General features: G+C 41.9%; 1 pseudogene; it reads left to right on the forward strand.

Annotated features, from left to right (window-relative positions):
* Positions 1 to 3,955: 3,955 nt before the first annotated feature.
* On the forward strand, positions 3,956 to 5,145 carry LOC110577175 (annotated as a pseudogene).
* Positions 5,146 to 24,494: the final 19,349 nt, after the last annotated feature.

Consider the following 24,494-nt stretch of genomic DNA (forward strand, 5'->3'; position numbering starts at 1 on the left):
AAAGATCATAACTGAGTCAAAACCAAGAGTCAGACGCCCAACCGACTGAGCCACACAGGAGACCCCAGCATTAAATTTTTTAAGTACAATCTTTATTATACCTGATTTTTCTCTTAATGTGTAACACTGAGTAGATTGCAACTGTATTGAATTCTCCAAAATCTCTGTCCCTCTTGGGTCTCAAAAAGTATTTTCTCACAAGGCTATTACTTCTGCTATGGACTACAAAAGTGTATTTTGAAACTCCCAAAGCTGAGAATTTCTTTCCCTTCACATTTCTGTGGCACCACCATTCAGCAGGCAGTAAATATATAGAGAATGAATTCACAGCTGCCTAAATGGAGGAGAATAAAGAGCGGCAGGAAATACTGATTTTTTAAAATTGGTTAAGAGTTGGTCATATTTTGCCTTCACATCATCACATTTCCTGACGTAAACCACTCTGTTGAACAATCAGAGCCTATGAGACTGGAAGGTCATATTTCACTAAGGAAGATTAACAGATGTGGTTATCTCTCTTTTTTTCCCAAATAAGTCACTTGACCCCCACCACCTCACAGGGAGCCTCCTCATCCTCCTGAGATCTCTCTCTCTCTCTCTCTCTCTCTCTCTCTCACACACACACACACACACACACACACACACAACTGCCTGAGATCCAGTTTGATGAGGTCTCAGTCTTGTGTCCAAACACCAAAGAGAAGCCTGGCACCTAGTGAGGAGGATGCTTCTGCTGCTTCTCTTCACCACCCAGTGGGGCTGCCTTCAGCAATCCTGCACCCTCTGGCGGATGATGCTTTTCTACTGATGCCAGATACCCTCTCTGGTCCAGGTCCCGAGACAAGCTGCAGTGGAGCGCCAGGTCAGAAGTCTATTTAATTCCACCCTCTCATGTAGAAGGCTATTCTGTTCCTTGTAGCACCATTGTGCCAAGGTGGCTGAATCGAGAAAACTTTCCAGCATTGGCTGTGTGGAGTCCATGCCTTGAGTCTGAGTCGCCCACCTAGACTCACACTTTTCTCAAAGAAGTTATATTTCAAGAGATTTCATCCCCTTTCCTTCCACAAGACCTCAGCCAATGCCATTAAAACCCACACTGAGAGCTCTGTAAGTTGGTTTGAGAATTTGGGTACCTTAACTCTCTAAGGATGGTGGGTTCCTGATGTAAATGAATCCACATCACGCTAGTGATCAGCTTCACACATTAGAGGACACAACAAATGGCAGTCCCACAAAGTCACAAGAAATGTTGGTTTTACCAAATCCCAGAAAAATGGCTGCTAACCTGTCAACTTTTGGATCACCTAGAGAAATGCCTAAGTGTATTTCCAAGTATAAAGTACTTTTGCCAACTACATAATCACAAAGTGAAAAAGGGAAGAGTTTGGACATGTTACAAGGTTAAAAAAGAAAAAACTCTGTGGAAAAGATAAATGAGCCTACTATATGCATATGTACAGTCATGTAAATAGCCACTCATAAACTTTCCCAGGGAGAATAATAACTTATACCAACTGAGTAGCTAACAATTCTGATTTCATTTATTTGGCTATCTTGGAAACCCTCTATTTCTAAAATGATTTCTAGCCTCACACCCTGGAGCCCCAGAAGGCTATTCTGTTCAGCCACAGCTGTTTGTGATTTTTAGTTTAGAAGCAGCAATGTATACACGTGCACTAAAGCTCCTCCTTGTTCTCCCTCATGAAAACCCAAATGTGTGGTACTATCAGCTGGGCGAGCACATAAGCCATGACCATGAGCAAACCCTTTTTCTAGGAATTACTTTTCCAAGTAGAGGGATTTAGAGGTTTCGGGACAAGTACCACACTAAACACTTACTTGATGTGGCAATGCAATATTGCCAGGGTTGGAGCCAACCCAAAGGAGAACCAGTCCAGCAAGGCTCAGAAGAACCATTTCTTGGTGGGTGTGCATAAAAGCTTGAGGTGACATCCTAAAGGAATAATGCAAGACAGGTGGTCCTCTCAATGTCACAAGAGAAAAACCCTTGAAGTCTCTAGTTCTCAGAAGAGGACAGGTTGTTTAAAGAAACTGTGTATTGTTCACATGTTCACCACCGTTAGCAGCCCTGCTTCAACTCACCTTCCGCATAATAAGCATCTGTATATCTGTACTCCCTGGATTCCTATTACCAGTCACTGTGTAGATCAGGGACAGATCAGGGGTGAAGAAATAGCTTGCTGCAACCACCTTCTGACCTCCATTACGCATAATGCCGTTTAGCCACAAACAAAACTTTTGTTAAAAAAAAAAAAGTGGGGCTCCTGGGTGGCTCAGTCGTTAAGCGTCTGCCTTCGGCTCAGGTCATGATCCCAGGGTCCCGGGATTGAGTCCCACATCAGGCTCCCTGCTCGGCGGGAAGCCTGCTTCTCCCTCTCCCACTCCCCCTGCTTGTGTTCCTGCTCTCGCTCTCTCTCTGTCAAATAAATAAAATCTTTAAACAAAAAAAAACAAAAACAACAACAACAACAAGAAAGTGAAGGTCTGAACAGAGCATATATGCAGAAGAGAAAAATAACAGACAAAATAGCTCCCAGCCGCTACAGCCTTGGAGGAAAATATTGTTTGTGCCTCTTAGTATTTCCATAGTGTTCATCTCATTGGAATGAGGCACCCTGTGGGAACAGACTATCTCCGCTCCATTTCTGCTCCAGCCCTCCTCTCTTGGTCTACATTTCGCTGAAGGTTTGGCCTCTGGTTATTTTGGCACAGGCTGAGAAACGAAGGGGTAGAATCTGCATGTATGTCACAATTTTAGTAATCTGAGTGCCATTTTCACATTTGAAATATTAAGTATATCACATGATCTCTGAAAAGGGGAGACAGTCAATGACAGTCTACTTTTTACTTTTTTGGAAGATATGCAAACCCAGTCACTCACTCATACTCATACACACCCGTCCACTGCAAACTTAGAACACAGAATGAAAGACAGGTGTAAGAAGGGGGGAAATTCTAGAAGTTAAAACAAAACCTTTATGTATAACTTTAAACAAGCTACCTTCCCAAAATTAAGCACAAGTTAAGAGATACAAGTTTGAGAATGTCTCCAAGAAAGTTCCAAGTAAGCTTACAAACTAAAGCAGGTTGAACTCAAAAGAACTGTTCTCAAAATAACAACAACTACTCGGCAAAGCAAAGGTATCCAATTTACCCTTCCAGGTAAGGAATACAGACGTGAAATATGTTATTTTTTCCTAACTGGCACATTTTAGGATTACTTAGTGAAGAAAATATAATACAAAAACTGGTCTAGGGGCGCCTGGGTGGCTCAGTCAGTTAAGCGTCTGCCTTTGGCTCAGGTCATGATCTCAGGGTCCTGGGATCAAGCCCCACGTGGGGCTCCCTGCTCAGCGGGGAGCCTGCTTCTCCCTCTCCCTCTGCTGCCCCCACTCCTGCTCTCTCTCTCTCCTCTCAAATAAATAAGTAAAATCTTTAAAAAACCTGATTCTAAAACATATGTTAAATGATAAGAAAAAACATTGGAAGAAAATTTAAAACAAAACTTTTTAAATAAGATTTTATTTGAAGGGCGCCTGGGTGGCTCAATCAATAAGCATCTGCCTTCCGCTCAGGTCATGGTCCTAGGGTCCTGGGATTGAGCCCCGCATCGGGCTCCCTGCTCTGTGGGAAGCCTGCTTCTCCCTCTCCCACTCCGCCTGCTTGTGTTCCCTCTCTCGCTGTGTCTCTCTCTGTCAAATAAATAAATAAAATCTTTTTTAAAAAAGATTTTATTTGAATGATACAATTTTTCATTAGTATTTTTCTTCTATGTGTCTGTATTTTCCAAATCCCCTTTAATACACATAGTAACAGCAACTTTCCAGAACGCTCCATGTGGAGCAGAGGAGTCGTGCCTGCCCAAGCTGCAATCAGCAGGGCGTTCCTTCCCGCTCCCCCACACTGGCCTCAGCCCCCTCACCAGCTATAGAAGATGGCGAAAGAAACCATTCACTATGATGTTGTGGGGGTCAAAGCTAATGCCACCCAGGAAGAACTGAAAAAGACTTACAGGAAACTGGCCCTGCAGTACCACCTTGATAAAAATCCAAATGAAGGAGAGAAGTTTAAACAGATTTCTCAGGCTTATGAAGTACTCTGATGCAAAGAAAAGGGAATTACAGGATAAAGGAGGAGAACAGGCAATTAAAGAAGGTGGAGCCGGTGGTGGTTTTCCTTCTCCCACAGGCATCTTTGATATGTTTTTTGGAGAAAGAGGAAGGATGTGGAGAGAAAGAAAAGGTAAAAATGTTGTGCATCAGCTCTCAGTCACCTTAGAAGATTTATATAATAGTACAACAAGAAATCTAGTTCTGCAAAAGAATGTGATTTGTGACAGATATGAAGGCCAAGGTAGTAAGAAAGAAGTGGTAGAATGTTGTCCCAGTTGCCGAGGTACTGGAATGCAAATAAGAATTCATCAGATAGGACCTGGAATGGTTCAGCAAATTCAGTCTGTGTGCATGGAGCACCAGGGCCACAGGGAATGGATCAGTCCTAAAGATAGATGTAAAAGCTGCAATGGAAGGAGATCATTTGAGAGAAGAAGATTCTAGAAGTTCATATTGATAAAGGCATGAAACACAGCCAGAAGACAACATTCTATGGTGAAGGAGACCAGGAACCAGGACTGGAACCAGGAAATATTATCACTGTTTTAGATCAGAAGGACCATGATGTTTTTACTCATCTAGAAGAAGACCTTTTCATGGGTATGGACATACAGCTGGTTGAAGCACTGTACAGCTTTCAAAACCCAGTATCTACTCTTGACAACCAAACCATCACATCACCTCTCATCCAGGTCAGATTGTCAAGCATGGAGATATCAAGTGTGTGCTAGATGAAGGCATGCTAATTTATCATAGACCATATGAGAAGAGTCACCTAATCATTGAATTGAAGGTAAACTTTCCTGAGAATGGCTTTCTCACTCCTGATAAGCTGTCTCTGCCAGAAAAACTCCTACCTGAGACAAAGGAAGTAGAAGATAGTGATGAAATGGACCAGGTAGAACTGGTGGGCTTTGGTCCAAATCAGGAAAGATGGTGCCATTACAATGGGGAAGCATATGAGGAGGATGAACCTCATCCTAGGGGTGGTGTTCAGTGTCAGGCCTCTTAATGGGGCCAGTGAATAACACAGCTGACATTTTATATGTCGTAGTGAGTGAGTGAAGGACTATAATCATAGCTTACTACCCGCTATTGTTTTTGTTTTAATATTCAACTATTGTAATGTTTTAAAAGTTAAATGAAGAATAAACTCAAATACAAAAGCTCAAAAAAATACACATAGTAACATTTATAGAGATTTCCAAATCTGCTTTAACACATATAGTAACATTTATAGTGGAAACAATTTATTATATTTTAATATCTGGGATTTTTCTCTTGCCCAGGTCTTGAAGATGTTTGGAGAGTGTCATGGCCTGAATGTCTGGGTCCCCCTCCAATCCATATGTGACGGTCACCCCCAATGTGACGGTGTTTAGAAATAGGACCTTTAAGAAGCGATGAGGTCATGAAGGTGGAGCACTTATGAATGGGATTAGTGCCCTTACAAGAGAGCTCCCTTGTCCTTTTCTGACTCACATTGTGAGGACAATGTGAGATGGTTGTCTATGAACCAGGAAGAGAGCCGTCTCCAGACTCGGAATTGGCAGGCACCTGATCTTGGACTTCTAACCTTCAAAACTGAAAACAAAAATTCCATTATTTAAGAATTATTTTTTAATTTCTTAAAATTTATTTGAGAGAGAAAGAACAAGTGAGAAAGCACCAACAGGGAGAGAGAGAAGCAGACTCCCCGCTGAGCAGGGAACCTGACCTGGGGCTCCACCCAGGACCCCAGGATCATGACCTGAGCCAAAGGCAGATGCTTAACCAACTGAGCTACCCAGGTACCCCAAAATTCCATTTTTCATAAGCTGCCCCCTTTATGGTATCTTTGTTATAACAGCCAGAACAGACTATAAGAGAGAAGATTTTATAGTAAAAATGAGATTGATTTTGTTCTATATTTATTCATACATCTTACCAAAAATAAAAGTATCCTCTTTGAAAGTAATTCAGAATTGAAATGAAATAAAGTGGATACAAAAATATAGAATCACCAGCCCAATTTTTTTAATCCAGAAACTTCACAAATGCAACTAACAGCCTTATAATGACAATGGCATCCACTGATAAAGCTCAATTTTCTGGATGGAAATTAAAAGCTCCATAAGCCTGGGGAGGTTTATTTTCTATGTCCCTCTTCTATTATATTGGTGTCATTTTGATCATCACTAAACTGGTAGTTGCTTTGCTCCTTCAAAGCTCTCACTAGAAAAAAAAATTTTCTCATCTATTTCATAATGAGAAGCCCTCAATCGTTAGTCAAATGACCATATTCAAATCCTGTATTTTCCACAAAGCATACTACCATTTTAGCATTTTCCTTGATAAAGGATCTGCTTCATTATATGCCTCAGACTTCAAGCTATTTTCTTGTTATACACTTTTTAATGTGATCAAGGCTTCTCCTTGTAATTATTTCTTATGCTGTTGTAATTTTCCACTGGTCTTTTTAAATTCCAGTTGGTGTGGGGTCTGATCGCACACCTGATCTTCCAGGCACTCATTCATTTTGCAGTAACCCCTGGGCACCTGCACTTCTCCTGACTTTCTCTTCCAGGATGTTTTTTATTCTCACTTTTTGCATCACTCTACATGTCGCTCTGGAATGATTTATCATCCTTGTTGTCCTTAGGAAGCACTTTGTTCTAATTGCAAAGCTAAATAAATTGCACTCCTTCACTGTCACTTTGGAGAATTCTCTTTCAGTTGAACATTTCTAATTATGGCCTAGAGAGCTCCTAAAAATTAATGTCAGAATCACTGCATTTCAAGAGTATTACAAAGCTGTGTGAGCACAAAGATCTTTTTCATATACAGGCAAATATCGGACATACTGCAGGTTCAATTCCAGACCACTGCAGTCAAACACCTAACACGATCAAGCAAGTCAAATGAATTTTTGGTTTCCCAGTGCATATAAAAGTTTGCTGTAGTCTAGGAAGTGTGTAACAGCATTTGTCTAAAAATGTACACACCTTAATTTAAAAATATTTTATTGCTAAAAAATGCTAAGCATCATCTGAGATTTCAGTGACTCATAATGATCACAGGTCACCATAACAAATATAATAATAATGAAAAAGTTTGAAATATTGTGAGAACTACCAAAATGTGACACAGAGACTCAAATAAGCAAATGCTGTTAGAAAAATGGTGTCCCCAGACTCCCTCCGTGCAGAGCTACCACAAACCTTCATCTGTATCTGCCCAGTGCACTGAAATGACATGCAATAAAATGATAACTGTAAAAACCAACAATTGGCTAATTTTACTCCTATAATGTAAAGGTTTTTCCATATGGTTCAAATATTTGGACTCAGCACGACTGTCTCAGTCTCAACACCATGAAAAGCGGACGATGGTCAGACCACACATAAAAATTGAAGTCTAGCCTCCAGCCTACAACAGCTAGTCCAAGAAACCAACCCACTCTCTGCAATAACCAATCCTGAAAGCTAGCCTACTATCTGCACATCAGATTTGTAGGAATTCAGACCATTATCTCGAGGCACAGTCCAGGAAACCAAACAATAATCTACTTGCAATAATCCACCCTAACTAGGCAGGACTTGATTCATGACTGACAGCTACGCCAATTGTTGGGACCAGTCAGAGAAAGCCATATATGCACATGGAACCAATCCCATCGGATGCTTGCTTCCAGCTAGCCCACCTGCAGCTTCCCTGGGGTTGACACCCTCCAAGCAGGGCATACGGGGAGCCTTCCCTTTTTTCCTATAGAGCATCTCCACTCCCCTGCCTGCCTCTGAGTCTCTGCTAACCCAAGTGATGGTGGCCGATCCCCTTGCTAGAACTAGAGCAAGATCTGAATAAACAGCTTTTGCTTATTCTCATTCAGGTGGTCTTCATTCATATTCAACCTAGACTTCACAAACTCTGGGAGAGCTTAACTTTTAGATATAATGTAGAAGCTAACATGCCCACTTTATTTACTGTTTTATTATTCCTGGAGGGGTAAGGCTCAAACTTGTAAGTTTTGCTACATATTTTCCATCAAAGTCACACTTATTACAGTGGCTTTGTACTCGACACAAAATAATTATTGCCTTTTTATCTGAGGGCTTATATATTTATAAACTAATCTTTATTGGGTGTCTGCTCTGTGTGAAACACAGATAAACAAGATGTGATTTTAACATAGATGCTCAGAGTCTGATGCCATCAACTATTTCAGTGAGTGTCACCCTATCACTTTTGCATGTCCAGTTGAGTACAGCACAATAGGAGTATTTTATATCTAATGGGAAAGTGTGGGCTTCTCCTCGGGTTCCCAGCAGCTCCCATCTGGAAAAGTGGTTGAGGAAAATCAAAGTAGTGTAGCCCTCCACACTGAGTTAGGACTGACACCTTAGGACCCTATAGAGATGGTTCTGGTTTCTATAAATAGTAGTCTAGAGAGCCAAGTTGAAAAGAATCAGATCACCAGGTGCTTGATGAAAACACAGAACTCTGTGTCCTTAACAGGAAGCTTCATTTTTATCCTAGGCAAATATAGGACTTTCCTTTGGACTACTAGCAAAATCTCTGACAGCAAAGCCTATATCAAAGCTCAGAACTGGCTTAAAAGAACAAGAGGAAAGCCCTTTTGTACCTGTAACTTTCCCCCTCTAACTTCCGCACAATGTTGGTTGTTCCAGAGTGGACCCCATTCCCTTTGGCAGCTCAGCAGCCCTTCCTCTGTTCACTCAGAAGTCAACGGAAAGCACCACGGGGAGTATCACTGTCCCAGGAACTAACCATGCTGTTTTCACTCCTGCCTGAACACAGGAAGATCAACGGTTTCCAATGTAGAACCGGCAAGACCTCTTCCGCACACCCCAGCTTAGTTATTCCACCATTTGTGAGAAAGGACAACTTCTCCATCGACGGACACACATAGTTGAGGGTATTACAGCAACCTTGCAGCAGAAGCATCCAAGAACAAGCAGCATAACAATGAGGCTGAACCGGTCTTGAAGGAAACAAACACGGCAATTAAGAGGAAGAGTTATCTGGCAAAATAGCGTGCAGCCCAATAGCGGGGCTCTGCAAGACACAGGAGTTCCGATGGAAGAGAATTACTAATCACCCCATGCGATCGGCTCACTCATTTGTTTTGGTCTCTTTTTAACCTGACAGGAATGCAAAATCCCTGTGTGGTGTGGCTGCTGAAGAAAACTCTTAGTCCTTCTCATCCTGTGTCATGTAGGATGTTTTCTTTCTTTCTTTTTCCCAAAGCTATACTTCCAGGAGCTCCTGCTTCTGGCTGCCTAGCTGAAAAGGAATATTTGTAAATCTCAGTTACAAGGCCCAGCATGAGCATTCAAGAATATGCAAATTTCAGGACCAAGCTCCTGTGTGCTTGTCAAGCAAGGGCATAAAATTCACACCAGAGTCTGATTCTAAAATGAAAATATTATACAAAATATTTCAATTACCCACAAACTCATACAACTCTTTTGGGTATCTACGGAGAATACCTAAGTGATGGGTTTCCCAGTCATTAACAGAGGGTTGGAAGATACATCCAGGAGATTTTTATTTCTTTTTTTTTCTCTTTCTAGATGAATGACAGTCTCTCTATTTTTCAAGGCTCCTGGGAAGAATGCAACAGGTACCCTCTGGGACTCTTCCTCCAACCTTTAATGTAACCCACCTCCCTGTGGCCTTGTTATTAGTTTATGCATGTAGTAAGAAAAAGAACTTCTGAGATATAAAAATCAGGGCATGGACATTGTTTAAGATGATACATTCACACATACATATAAATCCTAATTTGAAGGATTGAATTTTATATTCCTTATGCCCATAAAGTGAACTAGAATGAGACATTCATGATCCCTCCAGAAGAAGATAAAGAAACTCATCTTAAAGTCACTTCCAGTCTCATATGAAGTGTGATTTCTAACCCCGTTATCATAATGACGAGAAGTTGATTCAAACTTCCCTTCCGCTAAGCCTGCACCAAAGCATTTTACATTCTTCCAGATTCTTTATAGGCTTGTACTTGGTAATTAATCCCCCAAGTGTAATATAAAGGTAGGCTCATACAAATATCCAGTCTCCTAGAAACAGTCAGCTGAGGAGGAGCTACAGGCAAACAGATCAGCACGGAGAACTGGACTGGGAAATGGGAGCACGAGGCAGGGCAAAATCAGCCACCCTCTTTCCAGAGAAAGCAGAATCCACTGGCTAGATTTAAAATGGTCAAGAGGGCGCCTGGGTGGCTCAGTCGGTTAAGCGCCTGCCTTCAGCTCAGGTCATGATCCCAGGGTCCTGGGATCGACTCAAGTCCCGCATCGGGCTCCCTGCTCTGTGGGGAGCCTGCTTCTCCATCTCCTCCCCACTTGTGCTCTCTCTCTATCTCTGTCTCTCTCTCTCTCAAATAAATAAAATCTAAAAAAAATTAAAAAAAAATAAAATGCTCAAGAAACTTTATTGCCAGATTATTTCCACAATGTAAACAATATTAAAGGAAAAGAAACAGGAAACAAATCAGTTCCAGTGTGAATGTAAATAACAGTAATGGGCAAAATCTGACCCCCTAGTCTTGGACTCATAAACCTCCTCTGTTTATGAGGACAAATGCCCCAGGCTGGATGACATCCAGGACCAATGACACCGCACAGGCAATTGAACAGCTTCTAATCCGAGACTCTTGTTCACTTTTTTTGGATGAGAATGTGTGGTTAAAAAGACAGACTTCTGGGGGCGCCTGGGTGGCTCAGTTGGTTAAGCGACTGCCTTCGGCTCAGGTCATGATCCCAGGGTCCTGGGATCGAGTCCCGCATCGGGCTCCCTGCTCTGCGGGAGGCCTGCTTCTCCCTCTCCCACTCCCCCTGCTTGTGTTCCCTCTCTCGCTGTGTCTCTCTCTGTCAAATAAATAAATAAAAAATCTTTAAAAAAAAAAAAAAAAAAGACAGACTTCTGAAAATTTTGCTCACACCAAAATTCTTCCCATAAAAGCCACTGTGAAGCTGGGGAATGATTATCTTGGGCTATTATCATTGGATGACTCCTCAAAAGCTGGAAAAAGTAGATTCTTTTAAAAAGCATGTGTTCTTTGTAAATCTTTTTGGAATCCTAAGAACCAACTAATATAATAATTAACATGCTAAAATAATAGCAGTTATATGGGTAGAAGAATTGTTAGTAGATCAAGTATTTCCTGAAAATCACAATCTCATCACTAAATCATGTGTGTAAAGAGAAAAGTTTTAAAATGTGGTTGTCATCATGCAGTTTCTCATCCAGAAAGAAAACATTTATGAAACAATAAAGATAGCACGAATACCTTAATTGTGTCAATAGACCGGGTCTTTCCAGAGAAAAGGGAAATTGTTAAGGAAAAGGGTTTTCAGGCAAGACATCTGTGAAGGAGGCTAGAATTTCAGCTCTTTTTTTTAATTTATTTTTTTAAGATTTTATTTATTCATTTGACAGAGAGAGACACAGCGAGAGAGGGAACACAAGCAGGGGGAGGGGGAGAGGGAGAAGCAGGCTTCCCGCTGAGCGGGGAGCCCGATGCGGGGCTCGATCCCGGGACTCCAGGATCATGACCTGAGCCGAAGGCAGTCGCTCAACCGACTGAGCCACCCAGGCGCCCTCAGCTAACTCTTAAATGGTAAAATAGAGAGAAACATTCCAGCTCTGAAGAATCACGTGAGTAACACTGAAACCATAAATATGGTTGGGTACAGTATTAACAAAAGGAAAATCAATACCATTCCTTTATACTTGCAATAGCCACATGAACAATACAACAAAAAATTCCACTCACAAGAGCCATAATTTTTTTTTTACATTACAAAACACTTATGAATAAATTTCTCAAGAAATGGGCAAGATCTAGAGGGTAGCATTCTGAAATGTTTCTGTGGGACCAGCTGAATTAGTAAAGCAAGAAAGCCATTTCTCTATGAAGTGACTCAATACCAATATTGCTAATCTTTTCTCTTAATTTATATATTCAGTGCAAATTCAGTAACTTATCCTAATGCTTCCAGAACTCTTCAAAACTTGACAAGCTGATGCTAAAAGACTTGTAAAAGAAAAATACAACTTGAATGGCATAGAATTTTGACAAAGGAGGGGATACTTCCTTGATATAAATAAATCTATAGGAAGTTAAACAGCAGGAGTAAAGGTGCCACAAATAATGGATAAATCAATAGAACCAAAGAAAATATTCATAAACAATCCCAGTTATTTAGGGCTGAAAATATTAAAAGGTGGCATTTGGGTTCTGGTACCTGTACTTGGGGAAGAGGAGGAGTGGATTTCAGATTTCTAGCATTGGCCTGTCTTCCTCCTCTTCTTCATTATTTTGACTGTTGGGAAGTGGGAGTCAGGTCAGGTGTGTTAAATTTTTGTCTATCTCTGGACCATCCCTTGGGTCCCTTCCTTTGAGGCATCTTTATTGTGGAGTGACATAAGAGTCTGACTGTAGGGAATTTCAGCCCAGATCATGTGAGCTTGAAAAACTTCTGGGTTTATTCTTATCTGAGTTTTACCATGCCCGATTTTTACAAGCACCTGCCTCTAAACTTTTTAAATAGGGGCACCTGTGTGGCTCAGGCGGTTAAGTGTCTGCCTTGCGTTCACGTCATGATCCTGGGGTCCTGGGATGGAGCCCCACATCCGGCTCCCTGCTCCGCGGGGAGTCTGCTTCTCCCTCTCCCAATGCCCCCCCACCCCCAGCTTGTGTGCTCTCTCACTCGCTTTCTTTCAAAGAAATAAATAGAATCTTTAATAAAAATAAAACTCGGGGCACCTGGATGGCTCAGTGTTTAAGCATCTGCCTTTGGCTCAGGTCATGATCCCAGAGTCCTGGGATCGAGCCCCCGCATCGGGCTCCCTGCTCAATGGGAAGCCTGCTTCTCCCTCTCCCACTGCGCCTGCTTGTGTTCCCTCTCGCGCTGTGTCTCTCTCTGTCAAAAAAATAAATAAAATCTTTTAAAAAATAAAATAAATAAATAAATAAATAAAAAAGGTGGCATTTGTGGGAAAGGATGTACTATTCAATTTGCCCATGCAGTGTTGGAACAATAGGCTATAAATTAAAAAAAAAAACAAAAACTAAATTTAGATCCCTGCATCACATTAGTCACATTTCAATTCTCATCATATTAAAGGGCTAAATGTGAAAAACAAAACTCTGGTAGCAGAGGAGAAAACAGGGGTATTGCTTATAACCTCAGGGAAACCAGGAACTTGCCTTAAACAGATACAAAGCAGACAAGCAATAAAGGGAAAATGGATAAATCTAACTACATAAAAACTGTAATCTCCACCACAAAAGAAAAGCCCAGTCAGGGAGAAAAGATTTACAAAATATAACACACACAAAGAAATATACCCCAAATTTTAAAACTCCAGAGACTTCCCCATCCCCCTACCATCATGCCAGTATGAACACAGCTCATAAATCAGCAAGGATCTTTCCTTCACCTCCTAGATATCCATTTCCAGGGATACGAGGAGACTCACATAAACTGTAGACCCCAGATGACAGGTAAGCACTGGAAAGAAATCCTGAGATACGATGGGAGCAATGCAGAAGGCAACATAGCTCAGAGAGCAGGGACATTACACTTCCAAAAGCATAAACACAGACTCATGGCAAGGGTTAGACCCCATTTTAGCCACCATGGTTGTGAGATGTAGATTGAGCTGGAAAAAAAAAAAAAAAACAGGCCCCATTGGATGCAGTTTTGTTTCAAAACCAGATGAGATATGGCTACATAGAAGTCATATTTTCCAAAGCAGAGGGAAAGAAAAGAAACTAGAATGGAATTCTGCTCTGGTTCATCTAATATCCCACAGGAAGCTTGCAAGTAGGTGGTCCAGGAAAGCCCAATTCATTCAAAGGTACATAAAATGCAGGGAACTGGCAGGGATCAATGCAAAGATGCAATAATGGAAAATAAAAGATATATTTAAATCCATTATTAACAGATGAATAACACTCACCAGAAGAAGAAAAAATTGCTGCCAAAGAACAGAAAAATCTGAACCAAACATTGTATGATGAATTTAAAATATAACAACCCCTGAAATGAAACCACAGACATACAAACCTTATACTATCAGAAATGTTACACAACACAAACACACACACGCATGCATGCACACATACAACAAAAACACAAGGAAGCAGAGACCTCACAGTAAAAGACTTTTTAATATCTATAAAGCCAGAAAATATATAATATTAAAAAACTAAGCCCAAACTTCTCTGTCATATCAATAAGTATAAATGAGCCAAACCCAACAACTTAAAAAAGAATGTTTTTTTGCTCTAAAACAAAAACAATTGTATATGAAAGGAAAATCTAAAAGGAACTGGAAAGATTGAGCATAAACAAATAAAAACAAAAATGAAACAAAACCAAAGAGACAGAAAGAAAGTGAGAGAGAAACTGTGACCTTATTAAGAGAGCCCGTGAAATATAGAGCCAGAAACATAGCAAGATCAAACAAACAAATAGTTAAGCAAAGACAACTACTATAAATTCCAAAAGGTACAATTCAGCATGAAGACAGTTTAGGAATATCTATGCTCCAAATAGCATGGTTCCAATATCTACACAACAAAAAATATAGGAGATACAAGGAGAAATAGGCAGAAATAAGCTAGTACTAGAAGATTCTAAACAAAGTCTAAAGCCTAACATGAGTAGATAAAAACAAGTCAGTTTTTAAATGATTTAAATAACATAATCAGTAAGTTATATCTAACCTATATAGAAAACCCAAAAAACAGCGAAAACACCTTCTAGTCAAATACTTCTGGGCAATTCATAAAAGTTAGCTACATATTTGACCCCAACGACATTCATTCAAAAAGCACCAAACTGACATCCATAGTCTGGTAGGCAGATTTGGGGCCCCAGTGACCGTCATCATGTCCATGGCCAAAGATGTCATTTAGATTATTAATCAACTGACCTTAAAGTAGGAAGATCATCTTGGAATATCTGAGTGGGCCCAATGTAATCACAGGAGCCCTTGAAAGCAGAGCTTTCTCCTTGCTGAGGAGGTAGAAGTCAGAAAGAAGCAGACAACATCCTAAGCACGAGGAAGACGGGAACCTTGCTGGCTCCAGGAGGGAGGGGGCCACAAGGAAAACCCTAGAAGAAAGTTAATTCTGCCAAGAACCACTGAGGTTGGAAGAGGACCCAAGCTTTCCTCTGGCGGGTATTTTGCTTCCAGCTCTGTGAGACCCAGAGCGGAGAAAGCAGCTGGGTCCCCAGCGTGGTTGCCCTTCAGAACCAAGGTCATAAATGAGCACTGCTTGAAGCTGCTGGACTGAAGGTCATTTATGAAACAACAGAAAACCTCAGCTCAAAAAGTAGAGTTAAACCTGAACATCACGGGTGGGCAGAACATGAGAGTACAATAAGAAAAATAACGTTCTCTCAGATTTTAAATAAAAATATATGAAGATTTGTTTGGTTGTTCAGCTTCATTTATTTTGTCCTAAATCTATTGCCAAATGTATGGATACTCTACAAATTTGAAAAATGGATTGATCTTTAAATGAGCTAACAAGGTTTTCTCTGAATGTATATCTGCGAGTACTTGATAGTGTAGGAAATATTTCATCCAAAGAAGTAAAATATCAATAGCAATAAAGAGACTTGTCTTTTTCCCCCAAAGAGTAATTGAAAACTGTAAGCAGTGATTCATTTGACCACTTTTTACAGTAAAATGCTGCCAAAGTCAAAACAATTACAGTTGACCAGCATCTTTTACTCCCATTTAAGTAATTGCCCATACACACATGCATCTCAGCAATCCTGAGTAACACCTTCCGAATCTTCATACTCTTCATATTTGAATGAGCCTCACATTTCAACCAAGCTATTTCAGCCATTCAAAAACAGTAGGAGTATTTATAGTCCTGATGCCTTCAAAATTTTTAGCCCACCATGCTACAGCATACCCGTTTGGTAGTTTCATGGATCTGTGATATTTTTAGAGAACTCAGACTGAGTTTAGACTTAACAGATTTAAATGATAACAGTATAACAAGTTAATTTAGCTTTTCAAAATATCCACACAAATAGACTCCATAAAAAGACACTTTCCTCCACACTGGATTCTGACTCTTCTCACACATATTTTCTGAAGAGCAGGTTCCCAGGAGATTTCTAACAATGGCTTCCCTTGGATTCGTTTTCATAGCAATGATTCATATTTAATTAATGTAACTCAATCCTTTCTTTTTAAGTTTTGTCCTCACATAATGAGCCAATTTGTTACCTATTCATTTGTACAGTGCCTATTTTTCTTACACAGAAATGCTGACATAGATATTAGATCCCAAGCAGGATAAGAGGGAAAAATACTTCCTTTTGATATGAACATTTCAATTCCATTGAACAATTAACCAGAGCCAACTTAAAAAAAACATGTGTTTTAAATCATCTGGTAGCGATGACCAAAAAAATAGAGGAAAGTTTACAAAAACACAGAAAACAAACAAGAATGACTAAACAATACAAAATAGCAAGTTAATGGAAAATGTACCCTAAGTGTGGATATTTCCTAAGTTGCTGAACGTTAAAGAATACATCAATAGCTCTGAGTGGCTCTCGATTACCGAGCTTACTTGTTGATAAATCATTTCTAGTTGTCCCATGACTATTGACACAGTTGTGTTCTGGGAGAGCCATAGTTGTACTTTCTTTGAATATGTTCTCAAGAAATGAAAATGACACTATTCTGTAGATGTATTTTAGATTTTCTTGGTACCCAAGTCTAGATACTTAATTCTTTCTTGAGAAAATCAGGCAGGTAGAGTACTTGGTGTCTAATAAGCACTTTGTAAATGTGTTAAATAGATGAATCTAACAGACATTCTGTGATTCTGACATCAAAGCCACAGAATTTATTTAACATTAATTAAGAATACCTGATCAAGAAATGATGCCATCACCCTTTTTTTTTTTTTTCCACACAGTGGAATCATTCAGGTTGGCAGGGGTGGGCATGTCTCCTCAGCTCTGGCTGTCTCCTGAATTCCAGAATCCCACGGTTGTGTGTGTTTTGCAAAGCTGTGCCATCCTGGACAAGATGGAAATAGCTACCATCTTCCTGTGAATAGCATTGTGCCCGTGACCATCAACAACACACAGAGTTAGGTGGGTTGAAAGCATTGAGCTTATGGCTTCTTGGAGGGATATGGAATTCCAAGAATAACTTGGGGGTCGATAGAGCAGTCCTCTCGGGATTTCCTGATCCTGCAAGCCAAAGGGGCTTACCAGGGTGTAGCATATGCACTAAACCAAGGACAAGTGTATGCTGCTGTGTCCTCCATGGCCGAAAAACACCTGAGAGCCAGGTGGTGAAGCCAGACTGACCTACCCAGCAGTCCTCGACACCCACTTGGGGAATTTGTATTGTCCAACCCTATAATAACGTTCAGGTTCGCTTGACTAGAGGTCTTATTTCCCAGCAGGATGATCACTTCCAACTAGAGGACCCAGGGAAGCTCTACAATATCTAAAGCTACAACTCCCACCTGACCATTTTATCTCCCCACGCTGGGGGTCAAGACAAAAAGGCCCCTGCGCTGCCCTGGGTGCTCTCAACCCAGTGAACTGTCCCTTGCTGCAGCCAATCCTCCTGGCAAGAGAAAGAAAAGAGCAGAGCTCCCCTGTCCCAGCCCCCGGGGATAAACCCTGGTTCACCCCACCTGTGCAGGGCAGAGCAGCCAAAATTTTGGCTGAGAGTGGAGGAAATGAGAATGGGCACAGAGAGGAAGCTGGTTATGTCCATTACACGGACCCAACAGCAGCTGCGGCAGTGGGTTCTCGCGTGTCTTCTACTACTGACCCAGTTGTACAGAGTCATTTTGGAGACTGCAGCTGGCCAGCACTTTGCAGGGAACTTTGTGACACTCGGACGGGTGGACTTCGTGGTTCACAGGCGCTGTGCTGGGACGCCCCTCAGACACCACGGCGAGTCCTCTCCGCCTACCTCCTGCCCCAGCTTCAGTTGCAGATACGGTTCCATGCAGCCAGCTGTGCGCAGGTACAGCCCGGCCGTGCTCGGCCCTAAGCCCACGGCGCATGCGCTCCCTCCTGACCAGGGCTTTGAGGGCCCCCAGCAAGGGGCAATAGCTCCAAAAATACCTCTGACTATTTCTACCAACCTCAGAGAGCTAAATATATTTTGCAGTTTCACTTGGTGTCATAGGAGGTAATCAAAAGTTATTGCAAGCCTGCCAAACTCTGCTCAAGATGCTGACCTGACGTGCCCAGACGCATACCAGAGTGCTCTGTCGGCGGGCCGGCCCGGGACATTGCTGGGACAGGAACAGAAGGACACGGCCTCCCCGCGGCGCAGGACCTGGCAGAGGGAGCAGCGTGTGCAGGCTGAAAGGCTTGCCGTCGGCATCTCATTCTGGCCTTTGCTGACCTTCACCATTTTTCCGTTAATATGCCCGCTCGAGGGAGGGGGTTTGTACTAGATTTGACAGGAGACAGGAAACCTACTAAAACCTTTAGCTGAAGCCATTCTCAGGACTGATGAGAATGCTCTTCATATGAAGTTCTGGATGAGGGGCCCTCTCAGGATTAGACTGACAGAAACAGCATTAGACAGACTGAGCATGAGCACCCTACACCACCCAGCTGATGCCCCCATCCCAGGAAGCGAAGGGCACCCGGGCAGCCGAAGACTCTGATAAGGGGCATGGCCAATGTTTAACTTTCTCCCCGAGATGGGCTCTCTCTTTCCACGGAGAACTGGTGGTGAGCTCCCTGGGCAGACCCCACCCTAGGGGGGCATCGGGGCTTAGGGGGCATCGGGGCTTCCGTCCCAGGCCTGAACTCCTCGTTCCTGCACCAGCCATGCCGGTGCTGGTTACTGCAAGGCCATCCCACAAAACGAGTACAGAAACTACTGATTTCTTCCCTTGGGCATTGCCCCACATTACTGGAATTAATTCAAGCCCCAAGTGGCAGAGGATGTTAAAACTAAATGCAAAAGCTGTGCCTTCTCACCCAAAAGTTCCCAAACAAGGAACTTATTAGAGGCCATTCACCCCTGCACCTGCTGGAGAGTGTGTGCGCCTATTTGCCGTCCTTGGCACCAGGCAGGGACGGCGTTGTCAACACTCTCACGGTGACAGATGGCTTTATTTGCCATGTCCAAGGGTATCCCAGCCAAGAGCAAAATGTGTCCACAGCAGGCTGAGTCCTCTACGAAAATACCTGTCAGGCTATGAGTTTCCCACATAAATCCACTCAGCTCAAGAGAGAGACAGAAAGCATTTCATTTGACAGGGTTATGGAAACATCTCTCCCATTTCAGGGGTCAGCAAACTACAACCCATGAGTCACATCAGGCCTGTTGCCTATGAGCCAAGAAAGGTTTTTAAATTTTTAAATGGTTGAAAAAAATGAAAAGATTTTGTGATGTGTGAAAACTGTATGAAATTCAAATTTCAGCATCCATAAATAAAGTTTTATTGGAACACAGCCACATTCATTCATTTTCATACTGCCTAAGGCAGCCTTCACACGACCATGACAGAGATGAGTAGCTGCAAAAGCTCGAAATATTTATCATCTATCCTGTTACTGGCTGAACGGTATCCCAAAATTCATATGTTGAAGTCCTAATCCCCCGTACCTCAGAATGTGACTGTATTGGGAGACAGGGCCTTGAAAGGGGTGATTAAGTTAAATGAGACTGTAGGGTGGGCTCCAGTCTAATTGGACTGGTGCCCTTATAAGCAGAGATTTGGGTAGACTGGTGTCCTATTCAGAAAGACTTGGGGGAAATGCAGAGGAAAGCCCCATGTGAGGGCACAGCAGGAAGGTGGCCATCTATAAAGCCAAGGAGAGAGGTCTTACGGGTAACTGAACTGACTAGCACTTTGACCTTGAACTTTCAGCCTCTAGAACTGTGAGAAAGTACACCTGTTGTTCAAGTCACCTAGTCTGTGGTATGTTTGTAGCCCTAGCAAGCTCATACATTATCCCTTTGCAGAAAATGTACGCTGACCCCTGTCCAAACCATGATATCTTTCACAAATTCACCTGTGTATTCAACTATACAGTTCAGTATGTCATCGGGGTCCCCAGAGAGGACAGGCCTGATCCACTCCATCTTCTTCCAAGACCAGTGGAGAGGAGGCATGCATGCCGTTGCGTTTTGCAGAGGATCAGAACACACTGTCGCCTAAGGTGGGCATCCAGCTCAGCCATCAGGCCAGAAAAGAAGGACCACCTTGCTGGCTCAGATGACACCTGCAGATTTCTGGGCAGAGGTACAGACACCCAGGTCTGCACACCTGTCTCTGCATCAGGCATGCACCTGCCCCTAAAACTCTGCCTGCCGGCCCCAGGCTGTTTCCTTTCACACTGCTTTGGTGGCTCCAGGACATCATGGTTAGAAGCACTTCTCTGGGCCCTGATTGATATTTAATCCCTTTACAGCGTTTCTTATGACAATGCCTAGGTTCTGTGTCTTTCTTTCCCTCTGCTTTCCTAGAAGGACGTAAAACATCCTGGCTGCTCTGTTATCGGGACCATGTCTCTCTGCATGTCTCATGTTAAAGAAAACACTTGGTTGTTTGCGTCCTTCCTGCTCTTACTAAGGGACGGTTTATCGGCATTTGCGTGCTTTGCTGAAGCATGCTTCACAGACATGCAAACACCACAGAAGGAGATGGCATCCATCCTGGCACTCTGAAACACAGCAGCCCCTCAGAACTACATCAGCCTTTCAAGTTAGCTGCACAATTATCAAGTACAGCCTCTTACCCAGAAACCACATGCATTTAGCATTCTACTCTTGCCTCCAAAAAAAAAGAAAAGAAAAGAAAAAATGCCTAGACAAAGTAATGCTGTCTCGATAAAAGCTCTATCTTTTTTGGTTAACTACATGGATGAGGACTAATGCAATTTATTAGTTATGAATTCTTGGCATTTATCCACATTTTTTAACTGCACCAAATATATATTTAAAAACAAAACCAAACAAAACAAGAAAGGCCCTTTTCTTCAAACTCTGATAACTACATTTAAAATAGGTGAATAGGGGCGCCTGGGTGGCTCAGTCGGTTAAGCGGCTGCCTTCGGCTCAGGTCATGATCCCGGGGTCTTGAGATCGAGCCCCATATCCAGCTGCCTGCTCAGCGGAGAGCCTGCTTCTCCCTCTCCATCTGCCTGCCACTCTGCCTACTTGTGCTCTCTCTCTCTCTCTGTCAAATAAATAAATAAAATCTAAAAGAATAAAATAAAATAGGTGAATAGTAACCACAGTCACAAACACGCTGATATATTAAATATCTACTTTCTGGGCCATTAGTCCTACATGCAACAGTACCATTCAATGATTAATATGAACAAGATAGTTGGTCGAATGCCCCCAGTTCTCTGGTATGATGCCAGACAGCAGAGCGGAACAGGATTCAGTGTTGCCTTCCCTCAGCTCGCAGGAGCGTGGAGAAGGCGCGGGCAGCGGCAGCAGCGGGGAGAGGGGGTTGCTGAGCCATGTGCTAACAACACGGCAGACAGCAGAGGCGCGGACTCCAGACCCAGGAACAGGAGGCTGCAGTGGGGAGACGTGGGCGAGAACAGTCAAGAATACCTCGGGGAGTACGTGACACTGGGGCTGAAGCTGAAAGAATGTAGAGATTTAGCTCAGTAACAAGGAGGACAAAGAAAAGGGCAAATGTGCCATCTGGGTAAAAGAGAAGCTACACATGAAGTGTTTCTATGAGCAGCATAAAAACTCATGTTAAATGACATTTTGGAGTGGAAAGAGATGGAACTTTACAACTCAAACCTAGTCTTAAGTCTCCACCTCAATCCGGCCTGATACAACTCATGTCTACGTGCCCACTAAAAATTTTACCTTTCTCCAGTATCTATTCAGTCAAGCAACAAGTATTTCTGAGCACCTACTGTGTGCCGGGTAAGCACTGAAGATACAAGAGAGACCGATACAGACCATGTCCCTGCCTTTAGGCAACTAATACTCTGATGGGCTCAAAATAAACCCGCATAAGTATCTCAAGAAAATGAAAACTTCTCATGTTATAGAAAAGGAATCTACTTAAGTAGATCCTCAGGACAAATGATAACCCAATGATCTAAAGCAGCCTGTCCAGCCTGGTATCCACTAGCCACATGTGGCTGTTTAAATTTAAATTCACTGAAATGAAATAAAATTGAAAATGTAGTTTCTCAACAGCATTAGCCACATTGCAAGGACTCCATGCCCCCTGGGGCTGGTGGATACCATATTAGACACAGCATGGATACAGAGCATCTCTCTCATTACCAAAGGTTCTATTGGACAGCCCTAACCTAGCACACGTCCCATGTAAAAACACAGAATGAAAAAAGGATTTTGTCAGAGAGCTACTGACAGAAAATTCATTCTGTACAATAATTCATGAACAAAATTCTCCCATTACCTTTAAAATTTGGCCCAACACAATTCTTTCTAAATCATGAAATTTCACCAAAATAAGATACAACATACCTTGGATATACACTTTTATATGTGATATTTTATATTATGGACACAAGGTTGAGAATATGCTTTTTGCCTCCATTCCTGAGATGTCATTAGAATGATAAATAAGATCCATAACAATTGCTTTTTCTTTAATGAGAGAGCGATTTTGCACAGGATTATAAGACTGTCCAGATGCAGAAGATGTGACTGATGAGACACAGCAGGAAAACTACAACCTAGAAGATGTACAGTGGGGACCCTGGACAAGCCAGTTGCCAATCGAGAAATTCAAGACTCAAAAGTGCCAGGAAAGTAGGGGCTGGAGACATGGAAATAAACATAGCCTGTAAACATTGGTCCTCACCCCACCTCACCCCACCCCCAACATCTGTGTGGAAAACACTCGGCAGCCTATTTTTTGTAAGACAAGCCACAGAAAAAGATGCTCTTCTCCACCACACCCCCAAGTGGGCACAATGTTGGGAAGAACCAGGACACCCATTACAGGGGGCACAGCACTAACGGAGTTATTTCTTAGCATTTTAGAATGGATCAAAAACTAATCCATGTAGCCTGGGGCAGTTTGTTAGTGTCTCATTTTTAAACACAAGTAAGCAACCAAGCATCACCAGACATTTGAGGAAATGCTGTAACACAAAAACCAAGATTTAGAAAAACAAAATGAAAAGACCCCAGGATTAAAACAACAACAACAAAAAAAAAGATAATGCAGGAAAGAGAACTTTATAAAAGTCTAATTCAAAGACCTCTAAGGAGATATTCCATCCACAAGTAATAATAATTTGCTTGCTATGAAAAAGGAAAAATCAAAGAATCAGAAATCACTCTTAGAAATCAAATATATTATTAATAATTATTATTAAATTATTGCCAACAACCTCAATAGGAAGGTATGAAGAAGATAAAGGACAGCTCACCGGAAAACTGAACAGAACAGAGATGACAGTTATTAAATAAAATCAGAGAAGAAATCCAGTTTGTTTTCCATCGAACTAACAGAGTCTAGAGATAACAGAGAACGTGTGAATACAGAGCAAATAGTAAGGGCTTCCACAGAAGATAAAGGAAAACTCACCTAGACAGAAAAGAGAATCAAATTTCTCATCACTAACACTGGATGGTAGATGGTAATATAGCAACATGTTCACATATCTGATGAGAAAATCATTCTCAACAGAAATATCTATATATGTCAACCACTTGGTTGATCCTAAATAGCAAAGGAAGGCATTTTCAAACATGCCAGGACTCAGAGTATTAATTTCCTTCTTAGAAAGTGAAGCAAAGATGTAATTCAGCAAAAGAAAGGACTAAGCCAAGAAACAGAATGAGGAAGAGGCAATCAGGGATGCAGGAAAGAGTGGATCCAGCTTAGGAGACCCATCAAAGGGGAGCAGTCCCACAGAGCAGTCACCTACACTCAGAGCAAAAGTGATAAAGGACTGAGAGAGAGGTCTTTGAGCAAAGAAGAAATCAATAAAATAAATGGCATTATATTGATTTATTTGACAATGACACTATAGTAAAGGCAAAGAGTCAAGTAAAAAAAAAAGGCAATAGAATTCCATGTGAAACAAAGTTCAAAAATAAAGAAAACATCCTCATTGTACTTAGTCATTGTAATTGGCCCTCTAATGAGCAACGAATACATAGACTGAGTCAGCTATTTTATTTTCAAGCTCCTATCAAAATCTCGACAAAGAGGGGTGCCTGAATGGCTCAATCGGTTGAGCATCTGACTCTTCATTTAGGTTCAGGTCATGATCTCAGGGCCATGAGATTGAGCCCCATGTGGGCTGCTTCTCTCCTTTTCCCTCTGCCCCTCTGCCCCTCCCCCTGCTCAAG

Source organism: Neomonachus schauinslandi, chromosome 14, assembly GCF_002201575.2.
Source record: "Neomonachus schauinslandi chromosome 14, ASM220157v2, whole genome shotgun sequence".
In the NCBI taxonomy this organism is placed as follows: domain Eukaryota; kingdom Metazoa; phylum Chordata; class Mammalia; order Carnivora; family Phocidae; genus Neomonachus; species Neomonachus schauinslandi.